We start from the raw sequence: 13130 nt of genomic DNA on the forward strand, positions 1-13130 counted from the left end.
CAAACCATTGTCTCTTTCAAAGATTCTCTTATTCCTTGTAGTCCATAAAGCTCATAGAATGCCTATGAACTTCCTAATCCTCCAACTCTCGATATCATCCTGACTATAGAACAGCATGATATTTGTCTGAACCCACTCTTTAAAGGAGGTAGGCTCATTATAGATTTGGTAGCCCAGTATTTGGCAGTGACACCACGCATACCTTGCTACTGAACATGAAACAAGAACGTGTACTAAGACCATTACTTAAGAAACCTCGTTGTACCAAATTCCTCGCACATCAACACCATTATGAAGAAGTTTCCAAATGAAAATGACCCATTTTGGAGGAATAATTAGACGCCATAAAATTTTGAAGATTTTCACATTATGCGAACTATCCAATGGATCCCTTTTCGAAGGTTGTAAATCTTCCTTAATACTCGAAAGAAAAGCATAGCCAGATTTAACTGTATAATTACCTAAAGGGTGCAACGGCCAGTTAAGAAAATCATTTTCCTCTGAACGAGGTAGGTCAATTGCCAATATCTCCTTAGCAGTATCCCATTCAAAACTAGCACGGATAGCATCAATTTTCCAACACCTCGATGATTCATCAATAAAATCCATAACCATCCATCTAGTACTCGTTCTTAGTAACTGATTTGAATTAACTACCGACACTTTATTGTTAACCCATTTCTCAGTAGTAGCTCGGATATTTGTGGCTGAACCAATCCTCCATGCAAAGCCTTTTTTCATTTTCATGCCGAGATTATGCATAGTGCAGCGTACCCACGAAGTTGAGCTCGGGGGGGTGCTAATACTTTGTCCAGGACAGAAAACACATGGAACAGTTGCATTAAAAATCTTAGCTGCAATAAGTTGAGGATTATTATGCATTCATAAAATATGTTTAAAGAGGAGAGCATCATTATAATTATTGATAGAACGAATCCCCAGATCACCCATTCCTTTTGGTAATTGAATAACATCTCACTTCACCCAATGAATACCTCTATCACCATTATTAGCCCACCAGAATCTAGCAATCAAAGAATCAAGCTTATTCGCAATCCCAATAGGAATCTTAAAAAAAGGACTGAGTTTATGAGAATAAGTTTCGCACTCCTAGAGAGCTTGCAATGTGCCCAGGGTAAAATCTTCTTTTTAACTTTTTCTACCAAATCAATAAAATAAGGAGTTTTCTTCATTCCCCACTAAATCAATAAAATAAGAAGTTTTCTTCCCCAAAATGCTTGCCAAAATATGTTTAAAGAGGAAGTACATCATTATTGTATACTATTTCATCTATATATGGCGCAATCCAATCGTAACCGTTGTTTTCAAGTTTCTAATTTCCGGCGCATGTACGGTGCTTGGTACACTTGGCCAAAACGCAGCCCAATATCAATGAAACACAACCCGCACTTAGCAATTAATAAAAAATAAATAAATAGAACTGAAAGAAAGACAAAAGCCAAGGAAATATTTTTCCAAGAAATTTTTCCAAGTCAATCAACCAACATTTATAGAAACCAAGAGAACAGCTGGCCAGGGGCAAGTAGCTCCCGACAGCTGTAAAGAGGCCGGAAAAAATTTACAAGAAATTGAAAATTAAAAAAATTTTCAAAGTAAAAACTGCAAAGTTAAAGTTGCAAAAAATAAAAAGATCAAAGCAAATAAAGGCGAGCAAGATAAAAACAAGCAGCTAGTGACTTAAGGCCGGATTCAATTTGATATCATCAAGAATTCAAAGGCCCTCGGCCTGTTACAGATAGAAATTGTTTTTGGGCCCAAGGCCAGTACAACAAATACTCGGCAAGCAGGCCAGAAAATTAGCAAACCACCTCCCGATAGATCATACTCTCGGCGTCTCATCCTTCGTCTTGGTCGCCGGATCCTCCTGATCCTCGGGAGTTTTTTCTTCTTTGTCGCCATCAACGTTAACATCTTCATCCTCTTCTTCATCCTCCAGAGACTCCTCTTCACAACCGACCGCCTTCCTTCACTCTTCCTCAAGTTCCTCTCGAGTCTTGGGAACCTCGATCTTGGGCAGCTCAAAGCGCTCGTCCCCAAGGCCCTCCTCTGATTCAAGAGGTTGTTCGTCCTCTTGAAGGTAAAGGATGTGGAGGCCGATCGGAGGCTTGTAGATGCCCTGGCGATAGTGGAAGAGGCGACTGGCCCACCTATATCGGCCAAGGAACCAGTCCGGCCCATATGTGAAGTGAGAGTTCCAGGCCGTGTTGATTTTCTCCTTCTCCTCTTCAAAGCCCGCTACTTGAGCTTAGAGCTCCTCGATCTGCTTCTTCAGAGTGGCCGTCTCACTTTCATAACGAGAGACCGCCTGCTGAGAAGACTCAAGCAGCGCCTTGTCCGTCTAGGCCTCCTCCAATTCGGCGGTTTGCTTGGTAATTTTTTGTTTGGCGACATTAAGATCATTTTTTCAGGCCAATGGTGATGGTCGCCTGGTTTTGAAGTGTTTCAGTGGTTAGTAAGTCATTTATTTTTAAAAACGTCAAAGTTAGCTACATCGAGGTTTTGGGTGGAGCGGTTTCTGCATTCCCTTACCTCCTGACTCTTTCTTTTGGCCCAGTTCTTTGCCCCCTAAACTCTAATCATTTCCTGAAAACATTCAAAAAGAAGTTAGTTTTTTTATCAAAAAGAAAAACGATTCGGCAAGTTATGAATGCTGCCTACCTCAGCTAGGCAATGTTGAATTTTATTGAGGTCGCCGCCGCCATAACCGGGCAGCTCCTCCCTTTGGTCAAGTAGAACTTCCTCCATCCACTTCTTTGCGATCTCCCTAAGATCGGGCGTCTTCTCCTTGGCTCTTGCATTTTCAAATAATGTAAGTATGCTGAGCCAATCTAAGTGCCGGGGGTAATCTCCTGGCTTGAGTCAGAAGACTGACGGTGCGATTTAATCCTCATGGGAATGAGGCTACCTTCACAGATGGAAGCGCCAACCGTCTTCCTCGGGCCCGAGCCCTGACCTGACGTTGGTGCCAGGACGTCAGTGAGTGGATCTCGGCCACTCTTTTTCTTGGCATGCAGCACAAGTGCGCCAGGATTGCACCGGATCCATCCCCCACTAGGTCCTCTTGGGCCGGAAAGTCAGTGAGTGGATCCTTGGTCATTACTCGGGTCCGTTGGGTCTTTTTCTTCTGGCTACCTTCAGTAGTTGAGGTGTTAGCCGACCTCTTCTAAGTAATCATTTGTAAGATGGCCTTGGATGTAGTAGGAGGGCGGGAGGATTCAGATTTCTCAGCGGCCGCCTGTAATTGATATAACAATTAAAGTTAGTGAAATGCATTAGTAAAGGAAAATGGAAAAATTACCCTAGGGATGTTCGGCTACTTGCCGACCATTCCTAGGTTACGAAAGTTGAAATCCTACTTGAAGTAGGAAAATGAAAAAAGTACCCTACGGATGTTCGGCTACTTGCCGACCATTCCTAGGTTACAAATTTGAAAATCCTACTAAATAGGAAAATAAAAAAATTAACCTTGGGATGTTCGGCCACTATCCGACCATCCCTAGGTTACAAATTTGAAAATCCTACTAAGTAGGAAAATAAAAAAAGTAACCTTGGGATGTCCGGCCACTAGCCGACCATCCCTAGGTTACAAATTTGAAAATCCTATTAAGTAGGAAAATAAAAAAAGTAACCTTGGGATGTCCGGTCACTAGCCGACCATCCCTAGGTTACAAATCTGAAAATCCTACTAAGTAGGAAAATCAAAAAAGTAACCTTGGGATGTCCGGCCACTAGCCGACCATCCCTAGTTTACAAATTTGAAAATCCTACTAAGTAGGAAAATAAAAAAAGTAACCTTGGGATGTCCGACCACTAGCCGACCATCCCTAGGTTACAAATCTGAAAATCCTACTAATTAGGAAAATAAAAAAAGTAACCTTGGGATGTCCGGCCACTAGCCGACCACCCCTAGGTTACAAATTTGAAAATCGTACAAAGTTGGAAATTAAAAAAGTAACCTTGGGATGTCCGGCAACTAGCCGACCATCCCTAGGTTACAAATGTGAAAATCCTACTAAGTAGGAAAATAAAAAAGTAACCATAGGATGTCCAGCCACTAGCCGACCATCCCTAGGAAACAAACTCTAAAATGCTAAAGTATTAATTAAAGGGAAAATTGATAAAAGAGGACGGCATACTTACTGAAGTCTTGGCCGCCTCCTGAGCCTTTTTTGCGGCATCGGCCGCCTCCTTGGCTTCTTGAGCCTCAAACTGTCTTTTCCTGGCCTCGAGGGCCGCCTGCTTTTTTGTCTTGCTGGCTACTTGAGACATAGCGAATTCTGCACAAGTAAATCAAAGAGTTAATAAAGAAACAACCAAGTGTTACAACATAAAGCATATAAAAAGGCTAAGTATCCTGAGGATACTGGTCGCTTAGTCCAAAGGCCGACAGAAACTTAGAGTCCATAAGCCACCCATATTGAGGGGCATAGAACTTGGGGACGGACAATTTAATCCCCTTGTGTTCCAGCACTTCTGTTTCAAAGAGGCCGGACTTTATGATCTCCTTCTTATCCCTAAAGGTTAGAAGGGGGGCGTTTGGCACTTTGCCAAGGAGGGGCAAATCCTCGTTGAATTTGTTGAGGAAAAAGTTGGTTGCCGCCTGGTCAGGGGCATGAATGTAGTAGAAGCGATGTTTCCAATCCTTTCACTTGTTGTTCTTGGACAGGATCATCATGTAATCTCGTCGGGTATTCAGGACGAACCATTTGTCGCCATGAGGAGCCCTCGTCATAAAATGCATGTACGAGAAGGCGGTAATTGAAGGAGTCACTCCATCTAGGGTACAATTAACTATGTACCCTAAGATGTTGAGGTAGGAGTTTGGAGAAAGTTGGAACAACCCGACATCATAGCCGCTCAAAATCTCTCTAATGGCCGGATGCAAAGGGAAGCGGACCCCGGCCTGAACGGTTGCTTCGTAACAACCAAAGTACTAAGGACTTTACCGTCTGGGTTGCAGGGCTGAATGGTAAAGCCCTCGCCCATCTGATTTTTCCGCCTAAATTCCGGCAGATTCCTTATCATGTTCCTCTAACTCCCAGAGAAACAATGCACCCCAACGGATGTTGCACTGTGCCGGAACACACAAAGGTACCCTCCAGCGGGTCCTCTCTATTCTTGCTTACAAACTCGAGGTACTCCTCGTCAGACATATCAGTTTGTTGAGAGGGAGGAGTGTCACCGCTGAGGCAGCCTCCAGGTATTTACTCCCGGCCATAGGAGCTGGAAGATCCCTCGCCAGAGCTCCCGTCAATCCCTTCCTCAGAGCCTGACATTGATGGCTCGGAGTCTGTCCGCATAGATTCAGCAATGGAAACGGAAATGGTCTCCTTCCCTTTCCCATTCCTAGGAGCCTCGTGCTCCACTTCAGAAGACAAAACCCTAATAGGGAATGTCCCTTCTCGAGGCGGCACTCTGGCCGTCTGCTTTTTCCTCGACATTTCTATTTCCTGCACGGACAAAGAAGCGGTCGGACTCCAAGAAGAGGAAGGGTGGGGAACAAAAAGGCCGACAATGGGAGCCTTGGACTCGACCGTCCCAGGAGATTCAATATTGGTATCCAGGTCATTAGCCGATTCCGAATAGGACACTGATTCGCTAGAGCCCGACATGTTTTAAAGGTTTGAAGAAGTTAAAAAGAAATTGAAGAAAAAGGCAAGGTAGGGTTAAAGGGGACAGTACCTGGAAGTAAATGAAAAGAGGAGTCGGAGAAGATGTTCGCTGAGAATGGTCGGCTACTAGAGTAACGTCCGGCTAGGAGGATTCTTGGATTCTCTCTGAACACTCTCAAATTCTCTAAAAGATTCTGGGAGTAAATGAAGGTAAATGAGGGAAAAAGTAAAAACATTGACCCCTATTTATAGAAAATAAATGGGGGTAAAAATGTCAACTTGCCCTAAATTTACTGTTGGGTTATTTCAAACAGTAAAAAGTGATCTGAAAAAGTATAAGTAGCACTCAAACAGATCATTGGCGCTAACATGTCAAGCCACGTCAGCACCAATGAGGGGCAAATGTTTGGGGTAAAATAACCCAGACATGTGACCCAATAAAGGTAAGACACGTGTCCCAAACGCCTGGCGACACGTGGCCTAATCAAGATGTGACACGTGTCACCTTGTGATAGGGTCATGTATGACCACTCTCATGATGACACGTGGCATGCAAAGGAAGGGTATTAAAAGGGCCCAAATAAGCCTAATTATACCTAAATGCATGAAAAGTAAGGAAAAAGGCCCATTAATCTAGGTTAAAAACCCTAGGGGCTCAATCCTCAATGCTATAAATACCCTCATTAATGAGGGTAAAGACATGTTTTTACACAATTCCCAAAAAATACTCTCTATTACAGCTTTATTAGTCTCGGTTACGCTTTTCTCGTTCTCCTACTTACTTGAGCGTCGGAGGTGAACCCGACCTCCCGTGTGTTCATTCAATTTTAGGTCGTAACCCGATTTTGGCTATACTCGATCACTACTCTCTAGTGGGACGTCTGGAAAACCCCGAAACAATATCGGTCTAAATAAATTTCATAGAACACAATTGTAGTACCTTTCAGATCATCATATAGCCTAACTACTTCATCAAATGCTCTTTGAACCCTTGGGTCTTTAAGTAGTCTCTGTCTTTGAGAGATTACTTCTTCTTCTTCTACCAATATTGTTTTCCTTTGAGTATTTCAGTAGCCCGAGAGACTCTCTGAGAAGAGATTGGCTATGAAAATAATATTTGAGTGGTTCGATAGAGCTCTCGATGACGAGACTGACCGATTTGAGAAAGGAAGGAATGGTCCGATGGAGCTCTCAACGATGAGACTGACCGATTCAGAATGGTCCGATGGAGCTCTCGACGACGAGACTGACCAATTTGAGGAAGAGGGAATGGTCCAGTGGAGCTCTTGACGACGAGACAGGCCAATTCTACAATAGAAAGAGATCCGATGGAACTCTCTATGATGAGATTGATCGTTTTGGGGTATTTCTGAGGAAATACAAAGTTGAGAAGATAGTTCGAGTAGCAATTATCTTAACATAAACTCCCGTGTTTGGAGACGAGCAAACACAAGAATTTGAAAACTCTCGTGTTTGGAGACGAGCAAACACAAGATTTGAAAACTCCCGTGTTTGGAGATGAGCAGACACAAGATTTGTTTTATGACAAGACCCTTGGGTTTTGAAGTGATGACAAACAGTTCTCAAGCTGGTTGCCGCTGGATACTCACTACTATCAACTGACTCCCTGAGCAGTAACAGATAGCCCGAGTACTTGAAGCTGACAAAAGTCCTCTTAAATGAAAGTATTCAAGAAATCAGATTGAAAAAGATTGATCAAGGGATGCTTTCAAGACTTGAAGAATATGAAGATCTCTAGATTAGGATACTTAGTCAAGTTAGTCTTTATATTGTTAAGTGTGCATAACTATTTGTATCTGTGACCCAAGTGAATCTAGTATTTAGAGTATGTGTGGTGTTGTAGAGATCAGGAACAGTTGACCTGGTCCCTAGGACACTACTAGTTCAGGTAACAGTTACCTTGTAAATTGTTACATGAACTTAGACATTATTTAAGCAAATATTTTGCGGAATATTTAATTTCCATCCTTAGAAAATATTTGCTTGACTAATTGATTATGTTCATGCAATTAGGAGATAATTTATTTCGTATAAGCTTAGGATATTATTCTGTTTTATTTATGGAAAGAGAATAATGTCTAATGGAATATCTTATATTTGCAAAATAAAAGATATTCCATTTACCTAAGTTATGATCAATTTAAGATCATGAAATAAATTATCTCCCAAGCAATATATAAGCATGAACATAGTCTCATTTCGAGCTAAGCTTTTCTGGAAAAATTTCTTACATTTTGAAAAGCTCGAAACACACTCTAAGGGAAACAGCTGGTTCATTACATGCAATTGTCTGTGCACACATTAAGATTGATTATAATTGTCTCTTTATTAGCTTTGTGTGAAAGTATTCAAAGGGAATCAAGGGTCCGTATTTGAATCATCTTTTTTGAGACCAACACCATCTTGGTCTTCAGCAGGCTCGGAACGCGAAGAATGAGGTGCCAACAGGCCATAAGCCACAGCAGGATCCTCCTTTTTGGAAGAGACATCATGCATCACTAACGCCTCATCTCAAGAAGTTACTTCCTTGGGGTTACGCCGCTTTTCCCCATGACTAACCGCAGCAGAAGAGGAGGGCTCAGGCTCCACCCTTATTGACGAAGAAGGTTAAGCCTGATGGGCAGTCCCAAAGGCGACTCTAAGCTCTACGGGAGGAAGGCGAGTCTCACCCTTCATCTTAGCAACATGAACCTCTAAATTCATGAAGAGCTCGGGGGGTTATCAGGAGTGGCTGTCACGGGATCCCTCCAATTTTCTTTTAAGCAAAAAAGCCTCCAGTCTAACTTGTCATAACCTGAAAAATAAAGAGTAAAGCCAGAGGTCAAAGGCAAAAAACATGAATAAAGGGCAGAAGTAAAAGCAGACAAAAGAGACGCACACCTGGCTCGTGGGTAGAGCATAGTCGCATGGCTGAGAGCTGCGCGTTCCCGGTGATATACAACGAATTGGGAAGCCAAAAGCTGGGAAATTTAGTATCCTCGCTCCCGGCTCCCTTCAGCATGTCAAAAGCCTGCTCCTCCCGAGAGACCTCTGAAGGGTTAATGTCAACGTCAGCCATGTTAGAATGGATAGCCCGGAAGTTTCTGGGCACGCTAAAAGAAGAAGGGACTGACACCCAGAAAAACTTGCCAGACCAGTCCTTAAAGCGACCCAACTTGGGGAAGGACAACACCCTGCTTTCCTTTAGGGCCACATAATACCAACCAGATTCAGGAGTACTTGAAGCCATCCTCTTCAAACATATTAGCGACTTAAACAAGCTCAAGGACTCAGGAAAGCGTTTGAAACGTAGAAACCAGAGCAAACAAGTTAAGGTGTAAAGGGAAGTAGGGTGGAGCAGTGCAATACATATTTTGAAAGCACGGAACATCTTCTCCAAAGTCCAGTCTAAGGGAAATCGCAAACCCAAGTCCAGCTGGGAGGCGAAGACAACAATATGGCCTGCAGGAGGTCGGGATAGCTTGGACCCTTCAGCAGGCGACACCAGCTGATATCCAGCACCAAATCCATAAAACTCCTGACCCACACGGGCCAACTCCAGATGCTCAGCGTCCTTACGCCAAACAGGATCAATAACATAATTCCTCGACCCAATGTAGCGGTCATCAATGTAGAACACCGTTTTGCCCTCCTTTACGGGCTCACCAACATAATAAGGCTCACAATCTCGCATGCCCCAGTCACCGGGGAAAGAGTCAGCCCGTTCCATGTTAGGATCAGGAGGTGAAGGAGGACGAGCCGGAGAAGGTGTAAGAGTGTAGGGGATTTTCGTCGTCCTACAATTACGTCGCGCTTTTGAGGTATACTCTACTTACTCTTCCTTTCTACCTGGTTTGTGTGTCTCATCCTTGGCTGACTAGTATTGCTTACTCAGGTTTGGTTCTTTGAGTATTTCCTGGACCTCGCGCCTGAGCGTACTAGGGTTATGGCTGTGCCAGTTGTTGCCTCTTGGGCGGGCCGTGTTCTGGGCTCGCTCGGCGTTCCACGTTTATGGCGTCTGATGATTGATGAGGTACTGACGCTTCTTACCCTTGGAATCACGCTTTATCATCGTTTTACTCATGGATCTGATAGTAGTTTTGTCTTTATAGGGGTCTGAGGTGCGGTATCGTCCTTGGGCTGGCTTTCAGGTGGGCGGCAATGGATTTTAGCTGTCCACTGAGCGGGTGATCTTCCATGGTACCTACCACCCGGTCTGGTATTGTGGCGAGAGGGTTTCCCGCCAGCACAGTGTGGACTTCTTCTTGGTGCCGGCAGATCCTCCTCAATCGATCACTGAGACATAGCGGGTGTTGGCTCATCTGCTATCCTCAGCACCGACTTCCTATTACTGGCGGACGTTGGTGGTGGATGGTACTTCCTATACGGATGCACTTGTCCCTAGGCTGGCTCCTTTTCCGGCCGACCTTGAGGTTTGCTTCTTACCCTTACCGTATTGTATTTTCACTGCTAGATTGCTACTCACTTGTTGCCTTGTTTTTTCAACAGGAGGAGGAGGAGTATGATCCTGACTCATGGATTCAAGACAGGTCTATTGAGTACCAGGGGCCGGCGGGCTACGTGGTGGAGTACCTCGAGCCTGCCCCCGAGGAGTGGTGTCTGATAGAACGGCGCATGGAGTGGTGTCTGATAGAACGGCGCATTCCTCGCTCATTGACTTCAGTATGCCTCTTTGCTATTACCATTCGGATTTGTGATACTTGTTGTATTCTGACCTTCTTTTGTTTTCAGCTTCCTCGTGCTGGAGTGCTTCGCCTGGTTAGGGCATTGGACACAGTTCGTCACCACCTGGTCGAGTGGAGTTGTCGAGGTAGAGATACTGGGGTGGAAGAGCCGGTGAGTATTGCTTTACTTAGCTGCTTTTACTGTTCATGATCATGTTATTGACTTTTCTGTTTTTGTTTCAGCCAAGGCGTATCCAGCGGACGAACAGAGGCCGTGGCAGAGCTGATGCCGGTGGCTCGCAGTCCGGTGGTCGCGGCTCATCTCAAGGTGGGGTTGGTGGTCGAGGCCCGAGGAGAATACCCACTGGTGGTCCGGTGATTCGGGAGTAGAGTGGAGCTAGCCTCAGGTCAGAGAGAGTTTATCGAATGCCTGCGAGCCCCCAGGTTGCTTCTGACCCTCGCCTCTCGACTTCTCGTGTCCCTCTTCTGTCGAGTAGTGGGCCCAGGTGCGATGATACAGTTGGCTCGAGCTCGGCTCCAGTTTCTTCCACAGGCCGACCACTGAGTCAGTTTGCGGACGTGCTGTGGAAAACTGGAAGAGAGGGATCGAGTGCTGCCACCTTCTCTTGCTCGAAGGAGACTTGGACCGGGCCAATCTTGAGCTACGAGACCTATGCCATGGGTAGTACGGTGTCGTTGGTGATGGAGTCTGGAGCTAGTGCCGGTGCTTCTCAGTTGGAATCACTCATTTTTGCGACGTGGGATGGCTTGACTTCTACTCAGTCGGGTACCTTTGGCTCTCAGGGTCCCGGGTCATAGAGTTGTACTGCTGCTGATTTTTGTATTCATCTGATTGATTTGTATGTGACTTGTATATATGCTTACACTTGTACATATTTCTGCACATTTATTTTGACTTTTCGACTCGTTCACGATTTTGCTATATTTATCATGTTTATCATTATTAACACTTTGCAAGAAAAAAGCAAAAATTCCGTATCATTTTTTGTCATAAGTGGAGGGTATCCCTACTTTCTCCCAAAAATAAAAAGAAAAAAGAAAAAATAGAAATAATAAAAAGTGTGGGAAGAAATTAATGAAATAAGAAAATAAAAATAAAAATAAATAAAAACAAATAGAGATAGAAACAAAGGAAGGATAAGAAATAATAGTAAAGAAGAGATAAAAACGGAGATATGAGATCATTGAGAGGACAATCAGATTATGATTGTGAAAATTAAGCCAAAACGAGTCAAAACACGGATCTAGGAAGTTGACGCCTGGCGTCAGGCTTAACGCCGGGCGTTAGGCTTGACGCCTGGCGTTAGCTTTGACGTCTGGCGTTAAACCTTGACGTCTGGCGTCAACCCCAGATATACTTTTTTCCACACGGAGTCTAACTCCGTACTTGCTTTGCCTATAAATAACCCCCTATTTCGTATTGTTTAGCCGCAAAACGAAATACAAAATACAAAATACTCTCAAAAGATGTCTAGGGTTTTGAGGAGATTATGAATGAATGGTGTCGGTCCTTGTCCAAGGGCTAACGGGGAAAGCTAGATCGCTTAGGATTTAGGGCGCTTTTAGGACTTAAGAGTTTTGCCTATGATCATGACCTTTTCTGTGCATGTCGCCATTATTGGGACCCCAAAATCCATTGCTTTAGGTTTGAGGGAGCGCTTGTGAGTGTAGAACTTTTCCCGTTGCCTGAGGAATTTAGTGCTATAATAGGTTTCCACCAAGACCGTTTACCTGTTATACCCACTGTGTCGGAATACTATTACCGTGACTTTAAAAAATTCTTCAACCTTAAAGGTGACAAGTTAACCGAAATTGTCCATGGTAGAGAAGTGGACTTAGTTCAGTTTAACCTTTATTATTCCGATATCAATCTACCTGTGTCCCATACAGTCTATAAGAGGAGAGGTTTCCTGTTTTGCATGTTTAGCCTGATGTTACTTGTCAATGGGGAGGATAATCCTTTTGGGAATGCCGCCATTGTTTCTATAGTGGAACAAGTTGAAGCTGGAAGGGATCCTTCCCATGTCATTGTGGGAGAAACTATGATGGGTTTGGATGTTAACCGAAAGGACCCTTGTGCTAAGATGAGGGGTACTCCCGTTCTTTTGCAGGTAGAAGAAAATTACAAAAAAATTAATACTTTTATTAATAATCAAAATTTGTACATATACTAATTATTTTAATGTTACAGGTGTGGCTTATGGAACATCTTGAACTACTCGTTGATCCTCGAGTTGATGAATTCCTTAATCCTGGCTCCATTGCTCGTAGGAGGAGGCGATTTCCCAAGAAGAGAAGCCATCAAGAATGGGACACCCTTCTCCTTGCTCGTGACTTTATTGTACGCTGGGTTGTGGGATGGTGGCGCTATTTAGCAATAACTGTTTTTTCATCGGCTGCTTGTTGTCATATCCCTAGTCTTACCCATTTGACCTTCTATTATCCATGCTTGGCGATGCGTCAATATGGTCAAGACCAAATTATTCCAGAAGGAGAGATCAAATATCCCGGTGAAGTTCCTCTTGATGCTGCTGTTATTAGAAGATTTGAAGGTCATTGGGACAAACGCGCCGTTGTATGCAAAATCAAATTCAATGAACACCGAGGCCCTCCTTCTAGAGAGTACTATGAGTGGCTACAGGATCGCATTCTGAAGGATAATGAAGTTCAAACAAACCCTGTGAAGAATCGCCTTGGAGACAAGAAACTACCCATCAAGAAGCGTCTGGGTCCTTCTCCTAGACCTACTAGAGTGGTGTTTATAGATCCTAAGGAGGCTAGAAAGAAGAAG

The sequence above is a fragment of the Chenopodium quinoa genome, unplaced genomic scaffold (assembly GCF_001683475.1).
Source record: "Chenopodium quinoa cultivar QQ74 unplaced genomic scaffold, ASM168347v1, whole genome shotgun sequence".
NCBI classification, from domain to species: domain Eukaryota; kingdom Viridiplantae; phylum Streptophyta; class Magnoliopsida; order Caryophyllales; family Amaranthaceae; genus Chenopodium; species Chenopodium quinoa.